Source organism: Pseudophryne corroboree, chromosome 8 (assembly GCF_028390025.1).
Source record: "Pseudophryne corroboree isolate aPseCor3 chromosome 8, aPseCor3.hap2, whole genome shotgun sequence".
Lineage (NCBI taxonomy): Eukaryota > Metazoa > Chordata > Amphibia > Anura > Myobatrachidae > Pseudophryne > Pseudophryne corroboree.
The window spans coordinates 254,853,346-254,876,200 of NC_086451.1; the positions used below are offsets into that span (position 1 = coordinate 254,853,346).

Here is a 22,855-nt window from a genome sequence, read left to right on the forward strand (position 1 = left end):
GCATGCACAGGCTGCCCGAGGCATGACGTCACTGTGTAATGTTGTTTGCCCACTGGTGGGCGGGCCAGGAGGGGACACACTAGGAGATGTTGCTCACGGAGCACATCACCTATTGTGTACCCACCTTTACACTACTGAGCAAGGGATGCACACACATAGTAGCAGCTACCCATGTCATTCCTCTATGTGTGTGACTCCCAACCCAATGTCCATGGCCATGCTGTATGATAAATTTAGTCCAGCAGTGCTAGTGTTATCTATACGAGTCTGCAGGGACATGATCACACAGAGGTCCCTGGGATACAGTCTCAGGATCATTCAGGTGCGGTCAGATTTGCTTTCACTGCTGCTTCCTTGGAACCAGCAGTGATTGCACTATGGGTTCAGTATGATTTCCCGGTGGACGGGATGCCGACGATCAGAATATGGACAGCGGCTTCCTGTCCTTCAAAATCCCGTCAACAACCTCTAATATACCCTAACCCTCCCTTGTGGGTGCCTAAACCTAACCATCCCTTGTGGTGCCTAACCCTTCCCCTCCCTTCCCCGCTGTCTAAACCTAACCCTCCCCGCTTGATGCCTAACCCTAACCTCCACTTCTATGTGCCTAAACCTAACCCTCCCTTCCGCGTCACTAACCTTTCCGGCCCTGCATCCTAACACTAACCACCCCTCTCCTGCCTAAACCTAACCCCCCCCCCCCCCCCCCCGCACTGTAGGACGCCCGCGCATCCCCCTGTCAGGTCGATCCGGATGCCGGCTGTCAGTATTGTGGCACAGGTATCCCATGCGGCGTCGGTATCTAGATGCCGGGATTGCATCTCCTTTGGATACCCTGCGTCGGTATATAGGCTGCCGGGATCCCGTCCATCGGGAAGCTAACTGCTTCCCAGCACGTGTAAATGCAGCAGGAGGCATCTATTACATGCAGACGCCTCCTGCTGAAGTAGTGATCAGAGCTTCATCATAGGATGCAGCATCATATCAAATCACCCACCATTGGGTGGCTTGTGGCACCCATGGTGCAGCGCAAATCCACCTGTTGCAGAGGCCAGGAAATCTCTGTCCTATGATAGAGATCCCTGGCCTCTTCCTAATCACTAAATGGCGATGACACTCCTCTGTTTTTCCAAATGGAGCCCGTCGCCACCCCTGAAACTGTATCAGATGTTAGAAGGCCAGCCCATTATGTAAATTGCAGGAATATTTGGCACATTTCATGACAACAATCTGCCAGTGTGTACAGAGGAAAGATTAATTGGCTAATGTCCTCAACAACAGCTATATCTGCAGATGGCAGTGGTAGTTGGCCAGTGTGTACCATCTGCAGATCGATTGGTCTGCAGATATATCTTTAGGTGTGTACCCACCTTTAGTCACAACACAATGGAACTAAGGACTGCAGGCCCCCCAGTAAAATCCACCACTTCAGTCAGTAGTCATTCACTGTCACTGACAGTGACTTCCTATTGGAAGTCCTACCTGCCAGTCACCCGCAGGACATGCAGTCCCATTGGGAGGTATTTCCTCACTCTGGGGCTGCCAGACTGGGCTGCGATTAGCAGAGAGCGTCTCAGAGGGCTTTGTCTCCCGGTATAGCATGCTGTAGCGGGGACATGCGTACACACGCTCCCGCTACACAGAAAAGAGTTATATTCCGTGATGCTCCTCCTGACCTAAACATAAAGGGACAGTTGCAGAGCGGTCTCAGGTAGAAGAATAATAGAAAGCTTTTGGCTTGGGGGAGTGGGGGGGGGGGGGGGGGGGGGGGGGGAGTGCATGCCACGGTAAACTGCTTCCCGCAGCAACAGCATAAGAGGACACATTTGTATATCTGTGTGCGACTGAGTCCCTGAATCTGCACACAAAGTGCACAATGTGGCAGCTGCAGCTTTTTTCCAATACAAGTTAGGTTTGCGCACTGGGGAGGGAGGATTATTCTTAGGCACCGCCGGGAAGGATTGGGTTAGGCTGTGGGGGGTGGGAGGGTTAGGTTATGCTGCAGGGATGGTGTGTTAGGGTCAGGGGGGGTTAGAGATCAGGGTTAGCTTAGTTAATTAGTGTCTGCCGGTATTTTCACAGCCGACATCCCAACTGTCGGATCCCTTTTACCAACACATTCAGTAGAGCACAGGTTCTCAAACTCAGTCCTCAGGGCCCGACACGGTTCATGTTTTGCAGGTCAGTTGGTGATACACAGTGCACCTGCAGGGTGACATGGAAAATGTGAACCGTGTAGGGTCCCATGAACCGAGTTTGAGAACCACTGCAGTAGAGCACAACAGAGTACTTCTAGTTTGGTCTCCGCTAAATAGAACTAGATAGAGTCCTCCTGCGCTGTGACTTGCCTGTTGCTGCTACTTTTACACATATAATTAAGGAGAAGCGTTGGTAAACTTGGGTGTCAGCATGATTGATTTGTTACAATACTGAGTCTGGGCTTAAGGAGATTGGGTTGTATAAAAGTGGAGAACACCATTAGTGTTATTATTACCTGTTACTAATATAGCACACACATATACCGCAGTGTTTTACAGAGAACCCAGTGGAATTTACAATCTATGTTCCCTACCACATGTACATGAACACACCTTCACGCTAGGGTTAAGTTTGTTATGAGCCAATTAACATACCAGCTTTTTGGGGGGGCTGTGAGAGAAAACCGGAGTACCCGGAGGAAACGCACATGCGCATAGATAATATACACACTCCACACAGTTAGGGCCATGGTAGGAATTGAACCCATGAACTCAGTGCTGTGAGGCAGTAATGCTAACCATTACATCATCCATGCCGCCCCAAAATAATACATATTTATGTGCAAGGGAGGGTAGGGGTAATAGCGACTCACAGTGTCTACACATAAAAGGATATATATATGAAGAAATGATAAAATACGTATTTCTAAAAAACGGGGAAATTTATTATAAAACAATTATAAAATTACAAAATTATAAAATTACAATAAGAGAATTGTATATTTTTGGATGGTCTAAAAAGTTGTGAAGAAAATATAAAAATATGAGGGTTGGATTTATAACATGAATTTAGACTAATAAAAACATAAAAAACATAACTGGAACAATAAAAGTATATAAAGGTATTTTCAGATAAGAGAAAGGTGCTTATCTTAAAAAAGGAAGGTCACTTGAGGTATACCCAACGCGTTTCGTCCATCTGACTTCATCAAGGGGTAGAGAGCTACTGAGCAGACATTCTATTTATAGCCAGAGTGGTTAACAATGTAACTATGACATCACTTCCTGTTTGGGACTACTTGGTTAAGCAATTAAAAACGGCCTCATGAAAATTAAGATCTAGATGTTGCCAGGGATAGATCTAGGGAGCTTAGTCTGCATGGGATGAGTTTAGTTAAAAAACGAGTGTCTTAACTGGTATTACAACATAAAATAGAGTGAGATGTGTCCAGGAGCGCTTTTTGCCCCACTTCCGCCCCGCTTCCTGTGTCCAATTCCGCGTACTGCGCATGCGCGCGATGCCCCGTTTCCGGTCCTCGCGTCTCTTTGCAGGCGTTGCGCTGCCACACTTCCTGTGTGTGTGCACAGCGCATGCGCACGGCGTTCCGCTTCTGATATCAGCATATCTGTGTGGGCGCTGTGCTGCTTTGTGTCTTAAATGGTGATTGGATCAATTGAGTTGTCAGTCATCACGGCGGCCATCTTTAAGGAGCCATATTAGGCAGGACACGTTCATTGAGTGGTTTTTACAGCTTATGCCGAAATACATAGAAAAACAGATAAAGCAGAGATTAATAACTTATAGGTTGTTCAGTTCATTATAGGGTTGGGGCATAAGGAAGGTTATATTGGAAGGAGATCATACTACTTGATACTTAATTTTCAGAATTCTATATATGCAAAATGAGACAAGTAAACTGCTAACTGCGCTATTTATATATTAGTGAAAAAACGATATTCATTAGTATAAGGCCAATATATGGTGTCTTATTCAGTGATGCATAGTGCTTATCTATACAATAAAAAATACATATTTGTTTCAGAACATTGTGCTTATAGTGTGTTGAATTTTTGCACCAGTGAGGGGTATATATGAATAAAAAGTGCACATGCCACAAAAGGGTGGAGGAGTGTTAAACTGTGTACATTGGTGTACAAACAATTATTTGTGTAATGATAAATTAGATAATGGACAGAGCGTAAGAAAACAATAGATATATTGCACAGTTTTATCTGTGCAATATGAATTCGTATATTTTGTGAGGTTGGACGAGGGTGGTCAATGAGCCAGTATTTATGTCAATATTTTACATTGCTGGTATGTCATGGGCTAATTACATCTCACATTGTACAGTACCCAGTCTTCCCAAGTGGTTCCCCGCTTGGTACTATTTGGGCCCTACACTGCTTAGCTTCCAAGATCGGGCGAGATTGGGCGTCCGCCAGTGTGGTATGACTGTATCTCGTGGATAAATAACTGAGTCGCACAGCAATCTGAATTTATTAACATGACAGGCAAATTAACAATTTATACAAGTGCTTCATATTGTGATTTAATTTTATAAAGTGCTAAGTGCATAAGGGTTCGATATGCCCCCGATAAGTGCAGAGAGAAAATACAGGTGATAAAAATGAAGGAATAAGACCAGGAATTAGCTTTTCTTCATAGGAACGGTGCGATCTCATATCCTTCGTTAAATCCCAAGGGATGGGTAGTTCTCAGCTGGAAGATCCAGTACATCTCTCTCTGGGACAGCTTCTTCGCTAGATCTCCTCCTCTTTCGCCATTTGTAACGTGTTCAATTGCCTTAAAGGACAGTTCTTCCGGGTTGGACTGATGTTCTTGTTTAAAATGTCTGTAGAGTAAATGTGTTTCCGACTTGTTCTTTATGCTGCGTATGTGTTCTTGAATCCTGATTTTCAACGTCCGCTTTGTTTTGCCTACATACTTTTTGTGACAAGTGCATTCCATGAGGTAAATAATTGACGTGCTATTACAGTTCATAAAGTCTTTGATTTTAAATTCTTTAGTACCATCGGTGTTGCTAAAAGTCCTCCTATTAGGGTTCAGGAATCTACAGATATTGCAATGTCCACATTTGTATGCTCCAACGCATTTTGGAAGAGAGCGTAGATTATCTTCTGATGGTAGTGCTCGTAGCATACTTGGTGCGAGAATGTCCTTAAGATTTCTAGATTTACGGAAGATCAGCTCAGGTTGTGCAGGTAGAATTTCCTTAAGGATGGGATCCATCAGAAGTATACCCCAGTGTGTTTTTAATGAGGTTCTGATGGAGTGTTCATGGCTGTTGTAGGTTGTTATGAAGGAGACGGACTCCTTCCTCTCTGTTTTTTCTTTGTAGGTAAGTAATTGTTCTCTCTCCAGGTTTTTTGTTCTCTCCATGGCTCCGTCCAGTATAGTTTTAGGGTACTTCTTTTCTTCGAACCTTTTTCTGTAAATTCCAAGTTGTGCTTCGCATTCTTCGTTCTTATTGCAGTTTCTCCTGATTTTATGAAATTGGGAGTAGGGGATATTGTTTTTCCACTTCTTAGAGTGACTGCTCTTGTAATGAAGATAGCTATTCTTGTCAACATTCTTAATATAATTTTTTGTGGAGACCGCCCCTTCCTCTCCAGTTAGTATCAGGTCCAGGAACTCAATTGAATTTTTATCCATATTGTAAGTAAAAGACAGATTAAAATCATTGAGTTGTAGAATTGTAAAAAAGTCCAAAAAAGAATCAGAGCTGCCATCCCAGATGATCAGAATGTCATCTATATACCTTTTGTATAGAATGACATGTTTTTCGAAGTGTTGCGTGTTATACATGTGCTTCTCCTCCCATTGGCCCATAAATAAATTAGCGAAACTCGGTGCGAAAATCGTGCCCATCGCGGTGCCGCATTGTTGCAAGTAAAATTTGTCTAAAAATTTAAAATAATTCCGACTTAAAATAAAATTCATCAATTCGCAAATAAAAATCCTGTGTGCTTCCGTAAGAGATGAGTCTTTGTTAAGATATATCCTGCTGGCTTCAATACCTTTTTTGTGTTCAATGCAGGTATATAGTGATTGGACATCGATGGTTATCCATATATATGAGTTTTTCCATTTGATGTTCTTCATCACATTTAATACCATAGTGGTGTCCTGCAGGAATGATGGTAAATTTTTGACGTGTGGGTTCAAAAAGATGTCCAGAAGCGGAACGCCGTGCGCATGCGCTGTGCACACACACAGGAAGTGTGGCAGCGCAACGCCTGCAAAGAGACGCGAGGACCGGAAACGGGGCATCGCGCGCATGCGCAGTACGCGGAATTGGACACAGGAAGCGGGGCGGAAGTGGGGCAAAAAGCGCTCCTGGACACATCTCACTCTATTTTATGTTGTAATACCAGTTAAGACACTCGTTTTTTAACTAAACTCATCCCATGCAGACTAAGCTCCCTAGATCTATCCCTGGCAACATCTAGATCTTAATTTTCATGAGGCCGTTTTTAATTGCTTAACCAAGTAGTCCCAAACAGGAAGTGATGTCATAGTTACATTGTTAACCACTCTGGCTATAAATAGAATGTCTGCTCAGTAGCTCTCTACCCCTTGATGAAGTCAGATGGACGAAACGCGTTGGGTATACCTCAAGTGACCTTCCTTTTTTAAGATAAGCACCTTTCTCTTATCTGAAAATACCTTTATATACTTTTATTGTTCCAGTTATGTTTTTTATGTTTTTATTAGTCTAAATTCATGTTATAAATCCAACCCTCATATTTTTATATTTTCTTCACAACTTTTTAGACCATCCAAAAATATACAATTCTCTTATTGTAATTTTATAATTTTGTAATTTTATAATTGTTTTATAATAAATTTCCCCCTGTTTTTTAGAAATACGTATTTTATCATTTCTTCATATATATATCCTTTTATGTGTAGACACTGTGAGTCGCTATTACCCCTACCCTCCCTTGCACATTTTTAACTAACAGGCAGCTTATCACTGCCTATCTATTGGGGTCAGCTGACACCTTTTACTCCTAAAGGAGTGTCTACACTTTTTGGCTAATACATTTTACGTATACATTTTTAAATCTTATAGCCGGCCTATACACCTATACTTGTGGCGCCATACTCTCACCACGCAATACATATTTATGTTTACATAATCATAAATTATGGGGTTTGTGTATTAAGACAAGGGAGTATATTTACTAAGCTCCCGATTTTGACCGAGATGGTGTTTTTTCTTCAAAGTGTCATCTCGGGAATTTACTAAACTCAAATCACGGCAGTGATGAGGGCATTCGTATTTTTTTTACGGCTGTGTATTAAAAATACGAATGAATACACCATCGGTCAAACGCGGCAGTTTAGGTATAGAACTCGGTCATTTACTAAGCATTCGTATTTGAAATCTCTTCCGTGAAAATGCATTGGTGGCCGTGAAAAAATGCAAATCGTAAAAAAAGCCTAAAAAAAAGTAGACCTGCTTTTGAGAAGCGTGTTTACATGTGTTTCCAATTCTACATTACTCACACCTGATTTTTTGGACTTTTAAAAGGGACCCAAGCACATGTTTCACATCTCTCACTCTGAAATGGCTGCTACCGTGTGTAGTACTGATTTCTTGTTTGCTGGGGGATACCTGACACTGCTCCATGAGGTTACAATAAAGCAAGGCCAGGAAACTGAACATGGTCAGCAGGTTGTACAGGTTCCGCGTAGGCTGGGCAGGCCAGGTTTTTTTAGGGGGCGTTTAAACTTGAACAAATTGGCCGATGACCAGGTTATACAGATGGTCCCGCTAAATAGACTAAACATTTTCCATCTGTATGACCTTGTCAAACTGAACCTAGACTCTGACACAGCATGCTCTCGCTCTGTCTCAGGCCTGCACAAACTCCTGGCTGTGTTGCACTTTATGGCTACTGGCAGCTTCCAGCCTGTGACTGGCGATGTAATTAGTATTTCACAGGCCACCATTTCTAAATATTTAATTCAGGTGACTTAAAACATACATACACGTCTATGTCTAAGTGGTGCATCTGTTATGTAATATAACACAGTATTGTATTGATTACAGGTCATGACACTCACCTTAAATTTGGTAATGTCCACTCAGGTTTTGGATGTCTTGGATGCCCACATAGATGCCTCTCTCTGCTTCCCTACCCAGGAGTCGCAGTGGCATGCAGTCAGGGTAGCTTTCTCTGAGCTTGCTGGCATGGCCAATGTGCTGGGTGCCATAGATTGCACACACGTTGAGCTGAGACCACCTAGGGGCAGGCAATATATTTCTACCAATAGACATCTGGGCCAATCCAGTAATGTGCATGTGGTTTGTGTTGCAAATTAAACAATACATAGATTCCAAGTTAAAAATGTATTACCTTTAACACAGGCATTTTTGGTGTAACAAATCAAAAAACATTATTTGGACTAAACTATTTTCTGCAGGCCTCATTATTTTATATTTTTGTGTTTGCTGGGTGCAGAGGCTTGCCCTGGTTCGTTGGGCCGGGTTCGGCTTGAGCGTCTAACTGGGGAGTTAACTGGGGTCTGGCTTGGTGTAGTTGTTCCCGAGATAGAGCTTACTTGGTGTGATGCTAACACATGAAGGCTTTGGCTGAGGTTATTTAGGCTTGCAGTCATTTGGATATTAGCGGCAGTGTTGTTTGCTATGATTCTGGACAGGTTTTCATTAATCATTTGGTTGTGTTGTATGATTTGAATTAGGGTTTGTTGTTGCCGCTGTTGTTCATCCATGATGCGTTGCAGATTGGCTTGCATTTGAGTGTTGTCTGCCCTCATCTGCTCCATTGAATTGGCAATTCTGCCAACCTGAACTATCAGTCTGCCTGAGTTCCGACTGAGTCGCGGCAGATGATGGGGCAGACTGGCAAGGTATTGGCTGTGGGTGTTCAGGCACGCATAGTGTTGCGCCTGTTGTGTGGCCCGACTGCTCCAAAACTCGGTGGCCATTTGTGGCTAGGGTGGTGTTGGGCTTAATTGGGGGCTGTGAGATGTTTGGGGTGGTTGGGGTATGTCCTGCGGCGTGGTTGTCTGGGTAGGATCTATGGCTTGCAGGTGTAGTGTGTAGGTCTCCTGCTGGTCACTTTCCTGCTGGGCATCCTCGGCCATGATGGGTGGTTCTGTATGGGGTTGAAGACAGCCACTATTTAGTCATTATTTAGCATTTGTCTAATTATAGCTTTACGTCAACATGCATTACTTCTTAATATTCATGTTGGTATTGATAAATAGTTTGTTGCTGAAACTTCACAATTTAGCTCACCTTTTTGAAAAAATATGTTGCTTATAACGTCCACTACTCAGTTGAAAAATGATTAAGGGAATTGTTGGACTCTGAGCCATAATTAATGTTCGAACACGAAGAACTCTAACAAATACAAATTACTACATTTACATATTGTGTATGAAGCTTCCATTTGAAGAACACACACAATACAATAAATGTGTTGAGCCATACACTCATACATTGTTCAAGGCAGTCAGTGGTCTGGGCAAAACTTAAACAAATATAGTGGTAAAAAAGGTAAACATTAACAATGGGTGAAAAAGTCTTAAGGTGTCCTATGTTTCGAACTGGTGATGTTGGGCATGCAAAACAATTGTATGAAACTTTACATTTATGTAGCTGTTTCTAGCAAACATGTAAAAAAAAATTTTTAGTTGCTATGCCCAACATCACCTCTGAAAATTATGCACCAAAAAAAACCCATAAACCCCCATGTGCTTGCTGTTGATGATTATTACAAGTGTGAATGTTTCTTTGTGACTCCTTTTTTTTTCTGTGCACAAACAGTGGGGCAGATGAATTAACCTGGAGAAGACATAAGGAAGTGATAAACCAGTGATATGTGCAAGGTGATAAAGGCACAAGCCAAACAGCTCCAATATGTAAATTAACAGTTAGGATTTGTTTGGCTGCTGTCTTTATCACCTTGCACCTATCACTGGTTTATCACTTACTTATGTCTTCTCCAGGTTAATACATCTGCACCACTGTTTTTTAACTTCTTTACAAGTAATTGTTATGTTTACTCACCAGACACCTGAGGGGATTGAGGATCCTCGCTTTCTGGGCTTGCCAAAATGGCTTGTGGTGGCAGGGCCGACACTATGGAGATGAGCCGTTGGGGTGGTGAGGATGCTGCTTAGTGTTCACTCTAGGAATTTTTTAGGGCAGGGTGCTGATCACGGGGAGGGCACATTTTTCATTCGGGAGGGCACATTTTTCATTCGGGAGGGCACATTTTTCAGTTAGAAGGGCAAAATTAGATACATACTATAATGCTTGGCCCTCCCATTCCCACATGCTAAAGAATGGACACTGCGCGCCGAAGGCGCGCTGCAAAAATTTAGGGGCGTTGTTTTTCACACAGTAGTGCAGCTAATACACACTGCACCAGGTAGAACCTCCTATACACATTGCACCAGGTAGAGAGCACTGAGACACACTGCACCAGGTAGAGAGCACTGAGACACATTGCACCAGGGAGAGAGCACTGAGACACATTGCACCAGGTAGAGAGCACTGAGACACATTGCACCAGGTAGAGAGCACTGAGAAACAGTGCATCAGGTAGAGAGCACCGAGAAACATTGCACCAGGTAGAGAGCACTGAGAAATATTGCACCAGGTAGAGCGCACTGAGAAACATTGCACCAGGTAGAGAGCACTGAGACCATTGCACCAGGTAGAGAGCACTGAGAAACATTGCACCAGGTAGAGAGCACCGAGAAACATTGCACCAGGTAGAGAGCACTGAGGCACACTGCACCAGGTAGAGAGCACTGAGAAACATTGCATCAGGTAGAGAGCACCGAGAAACATTGCACCAGGTAGAGAGCACTGAGAAACATTGCACCAGGTAGAGAGCACTGAGAAACATTGCACCAGGTAGAGAGCACCGAGAAACATTGCACCAGGTAGAGAGCACTGAGGCACACTGCACTAGGTAGAGAGCACTGAGAAACATTGCATCAGGTAGAGAGCACCGAGAAACATTGCACCAGGTAGAGAGCACTGAGAAACATTGCACCAGGTAGAGAGCACTGAGAAACATTGCACCAGGTAGAGAGCACTGAGGCACACTGCACCAGGTAGAGAGCACTGAGACACATTGCACCAGGTAGAGAGCACTGAGACACACACTGCACCAGGTAGAGAGCACTGAGACACATTGCACCAGGTAGAGAGCACCGAGAAACATTGCACCAGGTAGAGAGCACTGAGGCACACTGCACCAGGTAGAGAGCACTGAGAAACATTGCACCAGGTAGAGAGCACCGAGAAACATTGCACCAGGTAGAGAGCACTGAGGCACACTGCACCAGGTAGAGAGCACTGAGACATATTGCACCAGGTAGAGAGCACTGAGACACACACTGCACCAGGTAGAGAGCACTGAGACACATTGCACCAGGTAGAGAGCACTGAGATTGAAGTTTACCGCTGCAGTACTTACAAGGTAAATTTAGCCCCCCTTACACTGATATACACACAGCACTGTATCACTGAGACCCCCTTACACTGATTATATACACAGCACTGTATCACTGATCCCCCTGTACGCTGATATACACACAGCACTGTATCACTGAGACCCCCATACACTGATTATATACACAGCACTGTATCACTGAGACCCCCATACACTGATTATACACACAGCACTATCACTGATCCCCCTGTACGCTGACACACACAGCACTGTATCACTGAGCCCCCATACACTGATTATATACACAGCACTGTATCACTGAGCCCCCATATACTGATTATATACACAGCACTGTATCACAGAGCCCCCATACACTGAATATATACACAGCACTGTATCACTGAGACCCCCATACACTGATTATATACACAGCACTGTATCACTGAGACCCCCATACACTGATTATATACACAGCACTGTATCACTGATCCCCCTGTACGCTGATAGACACACAGCACTGTATCACTGAGACCCCCATACACTGATTATACACACACATAGGACATAGATATAGGTGACAGCCTCTGGCAGGCGGCTCTCACCTCTCTTCCCGGAGACTCCTATACCGTGCGCGGAATACCAGCTGTCGGGGACATCAGCGCAGCCGTTTGCTCCGGTGGTGTCGGGATCTTTCTGGGAGTCCGGGCGGTGTAGGGATCTCTTAGGCTGGGTCCGGCGGCGTACGGCTGGGTCCGGCGGCGTACGGCTGGGTCCGGCGGCGCACGGCTGGGTCCAGCGGGGCGGCAGGGCGCGCAAAAACAGGCAGGCCGGGATTTAGCCATCTAAAAAAGGGGCAGGGCGCAGCGCCCTGTGAAAGAAACCTAGAGTGAACACTACTGCTGGTGCTTCAGCCTCAAGACGGCGTCTCTTGGTTGGCCCCCTATGTTGAGGATCCGAACCCTGTGATGGGCGCCTTAGTGGTGGGGGGTTTGCTGAAGAAGAACCTATGTGATAAGATAAACATTAACATTCTGCTTTTCTATGTGTTTTCAGAATATGTGTTTACACTAAATTCTTACCTGCATCGCCAGCATCTGCATCTCTTGGCAGTGTGGGATGTGGCCTGGCTGTGCTGCTTCTCTTTCGTACTGTAAAAATATTAACAATGTACTAATGAACGTACTATTATGTTTATCTGTTTATGCTAATTCCTTATTGTGATGGAAACATATGTGGAACCTGATGAGAAGTAAACTAAACTATTCTTATGCTTTTCTGCCTGACTTCATTGGGTGTGTATAGTTGAATTAATAAACAATTTCACCAAGCAATCCATACACAAAGGTGCATAATGCACAATATTATACTACTTAAATCCCAAACTTGGGGCTAAATTTACTAAGATGGGAGTTCTATTTGAGCTGGGATGTTGCCCATAGCAACCAATCAGATTCAAGGTATTATCTTCTAGAAGGTGCTAGATAAAGGTGAAGTAGAATCTGATTGGTTGCTATGGGCAACATCCCATCTTAAATACAACTCCCATCTTATTAAATTTACCCCTTGGTAGCTTGACACAACCAGAATATAGCACGATATGTTACTAAATTTTGCGGCTAACAACAAACCACTACCCACAAATATCTACAACAAATTGTTAGCCTCAAAAAAAAATATGCTTAAATTATCACATCAACCACACAAAAGAAAACCCAGATCAACACACAATAAACATAAGTCCATTGAAAAATTTTACTTTTAAAAAGTATCAAAAAACACATGAATCACACTTCATTAAAATACATCGACAACAATTTTCTTTTGAATTAAAACACCAGAAAAAGCCAAAGACAACCTGATAAATTGACAAAACAAAGGAAAAAAAATAAACTAATTGTGATTACAACTACTTCACCAACACATTATAAGAATGAACCAACTTACAATCACAATTAGCTAGAAGACATTTCAGAGAACTAAGGACAAAGCACAGATGTTAAAATGATAACTAAAAACCAATAATAAACTCACCATCCTGCCTTGGCCGATCCGAATCCCGGACATGAGTCGCACCAACCACTTCTGGCGGAATCAGAGTACACACAGGCTCCTTCCAATCCCTTATAAGACGCTCGGAAGGGGTGTCCACCCCCTGTTTGGCAGGCTGATTTAGCCTCCTTCGACATCTTAGCCTTGACACGGCGCTTGATGTCGTAGAATCGCTTACGACACGTGTCCTCAGTCCGCCTCACCACACCCTCACTCTTCACCACCGCAACAACCTTCCCCCACAGAACAGTCTTCCTGCGTGACGACACCAGAGGCGGAACTCCGGGAGGCAACGGAGTCGCGTGCCGCCGGGCTCCTGCCCTAAAGAGGGCACATCGCCTCCGTTGTCTCCAAGTCTGTGCCGGCCGCAATGAGTCAGACTGACTCATGCCTGTAAGCCCGACGGTCCCTCCAGCGCTCACCCCTTGTGCGCGGCGGCAGTGATTTTAAGAGTTGGAAGAGGAGCTGCTGCCGCGGGAGGGGGGGACACGTGCGAGGCACCACATACGCGCACACAGGGGGGGTTTCTGCTGAGTACCTAGAAACCCCCCCTGCCCGCCGATGCATTGCCGCAGCTGACCAAGTGGAGCTCAAATAAGACGGCTTGCTGAGTCTACTGCAGGGGGAGCCGCAGCGGCAGCAAGCAGCTCTTCTCCTCAAATAACTTCCTATGGGGTTTTGACTTTGAGAACTGTGCGACACACTCTTCCTTCGTGCTGGTCTGCAGGTAAGACAGCGCTCAAACTGTATGGCGCATACAGTGGTGCTGGAGCCCAGGCAGGTGCTGGTGTATGTGTGTGGGGGGAGGTGTCTATTATAAATGATTGTGGCAGCTTATATTTGCTAGTTGAGGGAGGGGGATTGGTGTATGTATATGTGGAGATGAAGGAGTGGGATCTACAATAGTTGACTGCTACCTATATTTGCTGGAATGAGGGTACTGGGGTGTGTGTGTGTGGTGGTGGTGGGGTCTGTAAAAAATTATTGCAACAGACAATATTTGCTGGGGTGGGTGGCTATAATGAGTGCAGCAGCCTATATTTTCTGTAGTGCATATGTGTGTGGGCGGGGCATATGCACGTGTGCTATATATACTGTGTGTGTACATAAATATATATATGTACATATATTATAAGTATATACATGTGTGTGTGTCTATTACTGCGCGCGCACACATACACACACACACACACACGGACCCCCCCCCCCCACATAAAAATCCTGCGTTTGCCCCTGCAAGGTAGGGTTGTGATTAGAAGAAGCGGAACCGCGCTTGCCTCGGATTCAATCTGGTCTGCCCCCCTGCTGTCTGACCTCCATTGTTTCATCTGCCCCCCCTTAGCTAAGTCCTGCCCAATTGGACCCCTCCCAGCAACCCCCCCCCCCCCCCAGCAGCATTTGTCAGCCCATGCATGCTCAGATAGGAATCTGGGTCATTAACCTCGAAGTCCTATCATCGCAAAGAACCAGCTCTTACCGCAAGAGCTGTCCTTTGTAATTTTCTAATTTTCTTCAATCATACGCCAATATGCGTGTGAAGAATGGCAGGACATATATATGGCTGGCAAGATAACTGTTGGTGCCCCCCACCCCTGTAATGCATTGTATGCATTAAAAATATGCTGAATTATGCAGCCTCCTGAGTGCCGCCTATAACCTTCTCTCCCTCTCCCTCTCTCTCTATATACACTGTGTGTGTATATATATATATATATATATATATTTATTTGTCTAAATACAGGGGGGGGGGGGGGGGCACCAATATTTATCTTGCCTCCGGGCATCTTGGACGAACTTACGCCACTGGACGACACCTTTGCAGCATCATGGCCAAACAGCTGCTGATGATGCCTCATCAGCTCCCGCACCAAAGCCATATTTTCAGCGTAGCTGAATTTAACATTGCGGCCCGTCTTTGTAGTGGTGCGTGGCTTCGGAGCCACAGCACCATCACTGTCACTATTACTGGAGGCCGCAGCAGCAACCTCCCCCTCCTCCTCACTAACCTCCTCCACCTCACTCACCTCCTCCCTCTCACTCACCTCCTCCACCTCACTCACCTCCTCCCTCTCACTCACCTCCTCCCTCTCACTCACCTCCTCCACCACACTCACTTCTGACTGGGACATAATCAGGACAAACAACAAATAACACTGATAAAAAAAAAAACACTAAACACACTCCTCCACTACCACAACACACACACACACACACACACACACACACACACAAAAACACACACACACACACACACACACACACACACACACACACACACACTCACTCACTCACTCACTCACTCACAAACAATGACAATAGACCTTAAAAAAAAACAGACAAAAAACTAGACAGACTTTTAAATAACTACACAACAAGTATGACAAGACTACTTACACACACAGTACAGCACTCAACAATCGCAAATAACCTCCTCAAAACCGCCAAAAACTCCAAACAACTCACCAACTCCTAACACACCTTCCTCTCACCTCTTCACTAGCTAAACCCACGAGGTGCAGACGGTTTGGGGCGGTTTTATAGTAATGAGCACAGACACTCCTCCATCACGAATCAAACCAATCACGGACGAGTGACAAAAACGAAACTTAGAAAAAAAACGCGGCCGGGAACGGATAAACACTGCCGTAAATGAAAAATGACGCAGTCGTGGAAAAACCTCATAACACGGCCGCAAATCCTCAAAATAGGCCGCATTCTACCTTTGAAAAACACGAATGACATCGACATCGGAAGACACGAAAATGAAAAATACGACAGCTTAGTAAATAAGTCGTAATAAATTCAAAAAGTTGCAACTTTACACATTCGATGTCATTCGTGTTGGAACTTTAATGTCATTCTGAAAAATACGAATTTTAGTAAATATACCCCAAGGTGTACAAGAAGGAAAGAGTGGCACGTTTCAACTCTTTCCTAGATTTTTGCCTCAGGAAGACCATGTATTGGAGGTGTGGCGTGAGGAGATGTGGTGAAGCAAGGCCATACACATGGTAAAGAGATTAGTCATTACCATGGAGTGCCTTGCTCAACTCCCTCCCGGGGCTTAAATACTCAGCTTTTTTGAGCAATATTGAGTTATATGTAATACCTCAAGGTTAAGGCCCGTACACACTGTTCTCCTGAACGGCCGATATATCGCGGGACCGTCGGCCGGTGTGTACGGCCGATACGTCTGTGAACTCCGCCGTTCACAGACGTATCGCGTCGGCCCCGCAGCACAGCCGACGGCCAATATATCTACCGATATATTGGCGCGTCGCTGTGTGTGTACGGGGTGGTCGGCCGACCGCCCGTACACATGCTGTGGCGGCCGGCGGTGATTGACAGATGAACTGGGCGTCAGTCCCTGACGGATCGGGCAGTGTGTATGCTCAACACACTGCCCGATCCGTCCATAGATATATCTGCAGATCAATTGATCTGCAGATATATCTATTAGTGTGTACCCACCTTTACTTATAGTGTCGGTCTGCTCCAAAAATGGAGCTCTGGGGAACTGCTGTATGTATGGGCCTGATTCAGCGGTGCACATAATGTTGATTGCAGATGCAGTGGAGTAATGGTGGTCATTCCGAGTTGTTCGCTCGTTGACGATTTTCGCTATACTGCGATTATTCGCTAACTGCGCATGCGCAATGTTCGCAGAGCGCATGCGCTTAGTTATTTTACACAAAAGTTAGGTATTTTACTCACGGCATTACAAAGTTTTTTCATCGCTCTGCTGATCGTAGTGTGATTGACAGGAAGTGGGTGTTTCTGGGCGGAAACTAGCCGTTTTATGTTATGGGAGTGTGCGGAAAAACGCAGGCGTTCGAGTTCCAATACGCGGGAGTGTCTGGAGAAACGGGGGAGTGGCTGGGCGAACGCTGGGTGTGTTTGTGACGTCAAACCAGGAACGAAAAGGACTGAGCTGGTCGCAATGGCTGAGTAAGTCTGGAGCTACTCAGAAACTGCGGGGTAATCGTTACGAGAAAATTAGCGAAGCTTTCGTTCGCAATTCTGCTATGCTAAGATACACTCCCAGTAGGCGGCGGCTTAGCGTGTGCAATGCTGCTAAAATCAGCTAGCGAGCGAACAACTCGGAATCACCCCCAATGTTTTATCTACTGCGTATGTGCCAAAGTTGTAATGCTCACACGCAGCAATGAATTAGATCCAGCACAGGTACAGAGAATGTATACGCAAAGTGAGTTGCAGGTAGTCAGCAATCGGGGGAGATAATGGTGGGTGGCTAGAAAAATTCAGGAGCGTTGTCTGGGCATGCCATATTCAACCACTGTAAATTCATCCAAGGCTAGAAAGGACCTGGCACCTTAGGTGAGACGCTCATCCTGAGACAGCATAGGGTTGCTCGGAGGCTCGATAGTGTGCCCAATGATCCCGATCCTTTGTATGTACTGTAAGCAGTGGTTGTGAGACATCGCAGTGGGCGCCTGAGTCATTAGCATATTTCAGCAAGTCCTCTGCATATTAAATCGCAGCTTCGTGCACCTCTGAGTTAGGCCCCATGTTACATATGGATGGTCTTCAGGTTGCCGACTGTCGGGATCCCGGCGCACAGTATACCGGCGCCGGAATCCCGACAGCCGGCATACCGACAGGTATTCTCCCTCGTGGGGGTCACGACCCCCCTGGAGGGAAAATAAATAGTGTGGCGCGCGTATCGCACCACTGTGCCCGCAGCGTGGCGAGCGCAGCGAGCCCACAAGGGGCTCATTTGCGCTCGCCACACTGTCGGTATGCCGGCGGTCGGGCTCCCAGCGCCGGTATGCTGGTCGCCGGGAGCCCGGCCGCCGGCATACCATACTACACCCATTACATACAGCCCTATATACTCAACATGGCAGTAATTTATAATAAATAAGGTCTATTATTTGTTGGCTTTATCCCCTGCTGTCCTCTCTGCAGTGCAGTAGCAGGTCAGAATATACAGGTAGAGCTGTTATAATTGAATTTCCTTTAATTATAAAAACTTGCAGCAGCCAAACAATAGCAACGCCAGAGCTTTAAAAGTGCATAGAAACTACACGGTAGCTTGAACAAACAATTTCAATGACTATAGTGAAATCCCAGCTTTCCATGCTGACTTTAACATTGAATTTTCTTCTTTAAATAGTGGTGGCAGTGCATGCTAAATGATAAAGTGTGCAAACATTCTATAAAGAGACGTGTTTATACTATAACACCACCGAGGTTTCCATGTGGCTGGCTGGGATTTCTGCATCTAGACTAATCTGTGCTAGAACTAAACTAATTCTGCAGGTTTCAAATAAAAACAAATCACATGACCTGCAAGTAGATATGAATGGAGAAATATATTCTTCTTGGCCATCTTGCATATTTACTATTATTAGTATTATTGTTTATGTATTTAGCTACGGCATATAACATATTGTATATGGGCCCTCATTCCGAGTTGATCGCTCGCTAGCTACTTTTAGCAACCGTGCAAACGCATAGTCGCCGCCCATGGGGGAGTGTATTTTCACTTTGCAAGTGTGCGATCACCTGTGCAGCCGAGTGGTACAAAAACATTTTGTGCAAAACAAGACCAGCCCTATAGTTACTTATCCTGTGTGATGATTCTAGCGTCGGAGGTCCCGGAATTGACGTCGGATACCCGCCCTGCAAACGCCTGGTCACGCCTGCGTTTTCCCTACCACTCCCAGAAAACGGTCAGTTGACACCCATAAAAGCCCTCTTTCTGTCAATCTCCTTGCGATCGGCTGTGCGAATGGATTCGTCGCTAGAATCATTGCACAGCAACAATGCTGTTTGTACCCATGCGATGCACGAGCGCATTGCGGTACATACGCATGCGCAGTTTTGCCGTTTTTTTACCTGATCGCTGCGCTGCGAAAATTGGCAGCGTGCGATCAACTCGGAATGACCCCCATGGTCTGCTGTAGATAGAACAGTAGAACTCAGAGCCTGGCTGCCCACCTGGCACTTCTGGTAAATGGCAAAAGGGACGATGGTCTGATGGCTAGTCCTGCCACACAGAGAGACGGGCTAGCCGAGCAGCGCACAGCTGCCTAGGGATGGACATCGAATTTCGGTAATTACACACCATAAATGTTTTTCTTTTGATGGTAGTGTCTTTACCGTTCGATGGTGGCTTTCTGACGTTTGCCATGGTAGTGATTTGATGATGTTATGATGGTTACCATTTTAAAATTCCTGACAACTCCATGGCCCCTGGCTGCTTCCATCCTGGCTGTTACTACCTGCATCGCGGCACCCGGCACCTTGGCTTCATTGGAGATTGTTCCTTTCTGCAGCAGACGTAACCTGTTTCTTCCCTCCCCTCTCCTAGGCAACAGAGTACATTGCTAGCTCTGATTGGCTCTTACTGTCTCAGAGAGCCAATCAGAGTGCAGCCCTCACTCCTGGCGCAGCAGCAGCCAGCTAAGCACTGTACCTACATGTTGGAGCCATTTTAGTGGTGACTGTTTAGAGTTTGCAGCAAATGAAGTTATCAGATACGCCTTTTCTGCATGCATTTTGATTTTTAATGATCTTTATCACTCTAAATGGGTTAATGCCGTGTTCTCTCCTCCTTGGCAAGCCTTGCACACATTACGCTAGTCATACTGCCCTCGGGAGTGGAATAGGCTAACAGCCGGCTTCATGTTGGCTGAGATCACTCCCGAGTGTAACTTCTGTATCTTTCAAAACGGGACTCTGGAGCAGCAGGTATACAGACATGGCTCCGCCCCCAATACAACCGCCAGTCCCACCCCAGCTTGTCGCAATGCAAGGTTTTTGCGCATGCGCAAGTCATATGAATGTTTTTGACCATCAAATTTTTTTGATGTGATAGTTACTACCGTCACATCGAAAGTTTCGTTGGTGGAAGCCCAGCTATCATTTGATGGTGGGCTTCCGATGTCCATCCCTACGGCTGCCCGTCACTATGGTAGATAGAAACAGGGGCTGGCCGAGCAGCTCCACCTCTCGGCACTCTGCTTGGCCGTCCAGCAGGCAGAGAAAAGGGGGCGTGGCATGAGAGTTCATATGCACAGTTATATCATTATAGTGAATACTCAACTTCAGTAGCAGTATATCACTTTACCATAGGACACCCGTAGACAGTCAAGTCCATACCATACCATACCATACCACTGATGCTTCAGCTGTCCACATCTGCAGTGTTAGAATACTAAAACTCAGCTGATCTCAGATTCAGTAGCTGAAAATTAGGGCACTTCCACTGAGCTTGCATGTTTTATCATCACAAAACCAAATCTAACCTCAATCCTAATGATATACAATGGCTCATATTACTGTACGAGACCAACTATGCTATGATGTGGCAGCGTTATCTGTTATCCCTAGAGATATGCAAGTCCCCTGAAGAGAAACAAAGAGTAAAATAATTGTCTGGTATGGATAGCGATAGTAGTGGGATTAAAGCAAGGTTAAAACGTGACGTATGTATATCAGACTGAGGATGCTGCCTAATAAAATTAATGTAACTTGTGGTAATTATGAATTTGTTTGAGCATAAATATATAATTGTCATCTTGCTGTTCACAGACATGATATGATATACCCTTTGTAAGTCTTTAACTAAGATGGGCCTGCTGCTGCAGTCTTATCAGTCTATTTACATTTTACCCCATTTCTATTTGCCGCTCATCATGACAGGAAACAGAGTTCATGAGAAAGCCTGATAGCTTTATTTGTCGTGTTTGTTCGCCTTTCCTCAGCAGCGCTTACTGCGGTACACAAAGATAATTAAGGATCTGATTTCCAGTCCTTGCAAAGAAGTGTCGTCTAATCATTACACTGACCTTTGCTTTGCTCACACACCAATATAATCCCATCATATATTTGTGTTTGCTATCTGCACAGTTCCATGCCAGCTGTGAGACCCAGTCCTGCACTTATCTGGCAACCACTTTCCTGGCACATCTGATGACTGGATAGTGACTGAATGAGAGCTACAGCACATTAGGGGACATTCTCACCTGATCGCATGCTGCCGTTCATCGCAGCGATCAGGTCAGAAGTGCGCATGCACCGGCGCCGCAGTGCGCCGGCGAATGCCAGACAGCTGTCGTAGCCCAGCTATCGCCTCTGCCTGATTGACAGGCAGAGGTGTTCGTTTTGCGGGAGGGGACGGCACGGCTGTGTTTGCCCGCTTTTTTGTGGGCGCGGTTCGGCGAACGCAGGCGTGGCCAGACCGTACAGGGGGCTGCGTGAGTGGCTGCGTGACGTCACACGCAGCCGCTGTGACCATCACAACGACAAGTAACTCCCTGCCAGCACGCAGGAGCTGCCCTGGTAGGGAGTTACTCTTCAAGTACAAAAGCATCGCCGTTGTGTGATGCTTTTGTACTTGTGCGGTGGGGCCGGGCCTGACATGCGGGGCAGACTAGCCCTGTGCTGGGCGTCCCCCCGCATGTCAGTGTGGATGATCAGGTCTGAATCACCCCCATTGTACTTAGCTATGAAAGGACATGATGGAAGAAAGAGACTGTAGAGCGGATATGACACTCGTTTTTTTAACCATATACTTCAACTGTGAGATCTAAGGCAGCTGACACTTTAGTATTAGCACTGCTGATATACCCAGTATTTCCAGACCGCTGCAGCTGAAGAAAGGACCACTATGTGTCTGTCACTGACCGTCTTGTACAGCTAGCACTGGGCCTGATTCAGCGATGAATGCATTGTCCATTTTGTAAGCAGTGGAGCAATTTTTACTAGAGATGAGCGGGTTCGGTTTCTCTGAATCCGAACCCGCCAGAACTTCATGTTTTTTTTCACGGGTCCGCCCGAGCGCGCCCGAACGTCATCATGACGCTGTCGGATTCTCGCGAGGCTCGGATTCTATCGCGAGACTCGGATTCTATATAAGGAGCCGCGCGTCGCCGCCATTTTCACACGTGCATTGAGATTGATAGGGAGAGGACGTGGCTGGCGTCCTCTCCATTTAGATTATAAGAGACTGAGAGAGATTTACTGGAGCTGACTAGGAGGAGTACTGTTACTGTAGAAGTGTAGAGACTGAGTGGAGAGAGTTTACTAGTGAGGACAGTGCAGTTTACTTTATAATCCGTTCTCTGCCTGAAAAAAGCGATACACAGCACACAGTGACTCAGTCACATACCATATCTGTGTGCACTGCTCAGGCTCAGGCCAGTGTGCTGCATCATCTATTATCTATATATAATATTATATATATCTGTCTGACTGCTCAGCTCACACAGCTTATAATTGTGGGGGAGACTGGGGAGCACTACTGCAGTGCCAGTTATAGGTTATAGCAGGAGCCAGGAGTACATAATATATTATATAGTGAGTGACCACCAGACACACAGTGCAGTTTA

The 22,855-nt window shown here is 45.6% G+C and overlaps 1 protein-coding gene and 1 pseudogene across 4 annotated transcripts in view; one reads left to right on the forward strand and one right to left on the reverse strand.

The window, feature by feature from the left end:
• The window catches only part of NEXMIF (neurite extension and migration factor), a 731,538-nt gene that overhangs the window by 406,780 nt on the left and 301,903 nt on the right, over positions 1–22,855 (forward strand). The window lies entirely within an intron of this gene.
• On the reverse strand, positions 4,324–4,442 carry LOC134949991 (5S ribosomal RNA; annotated as a pseudogene).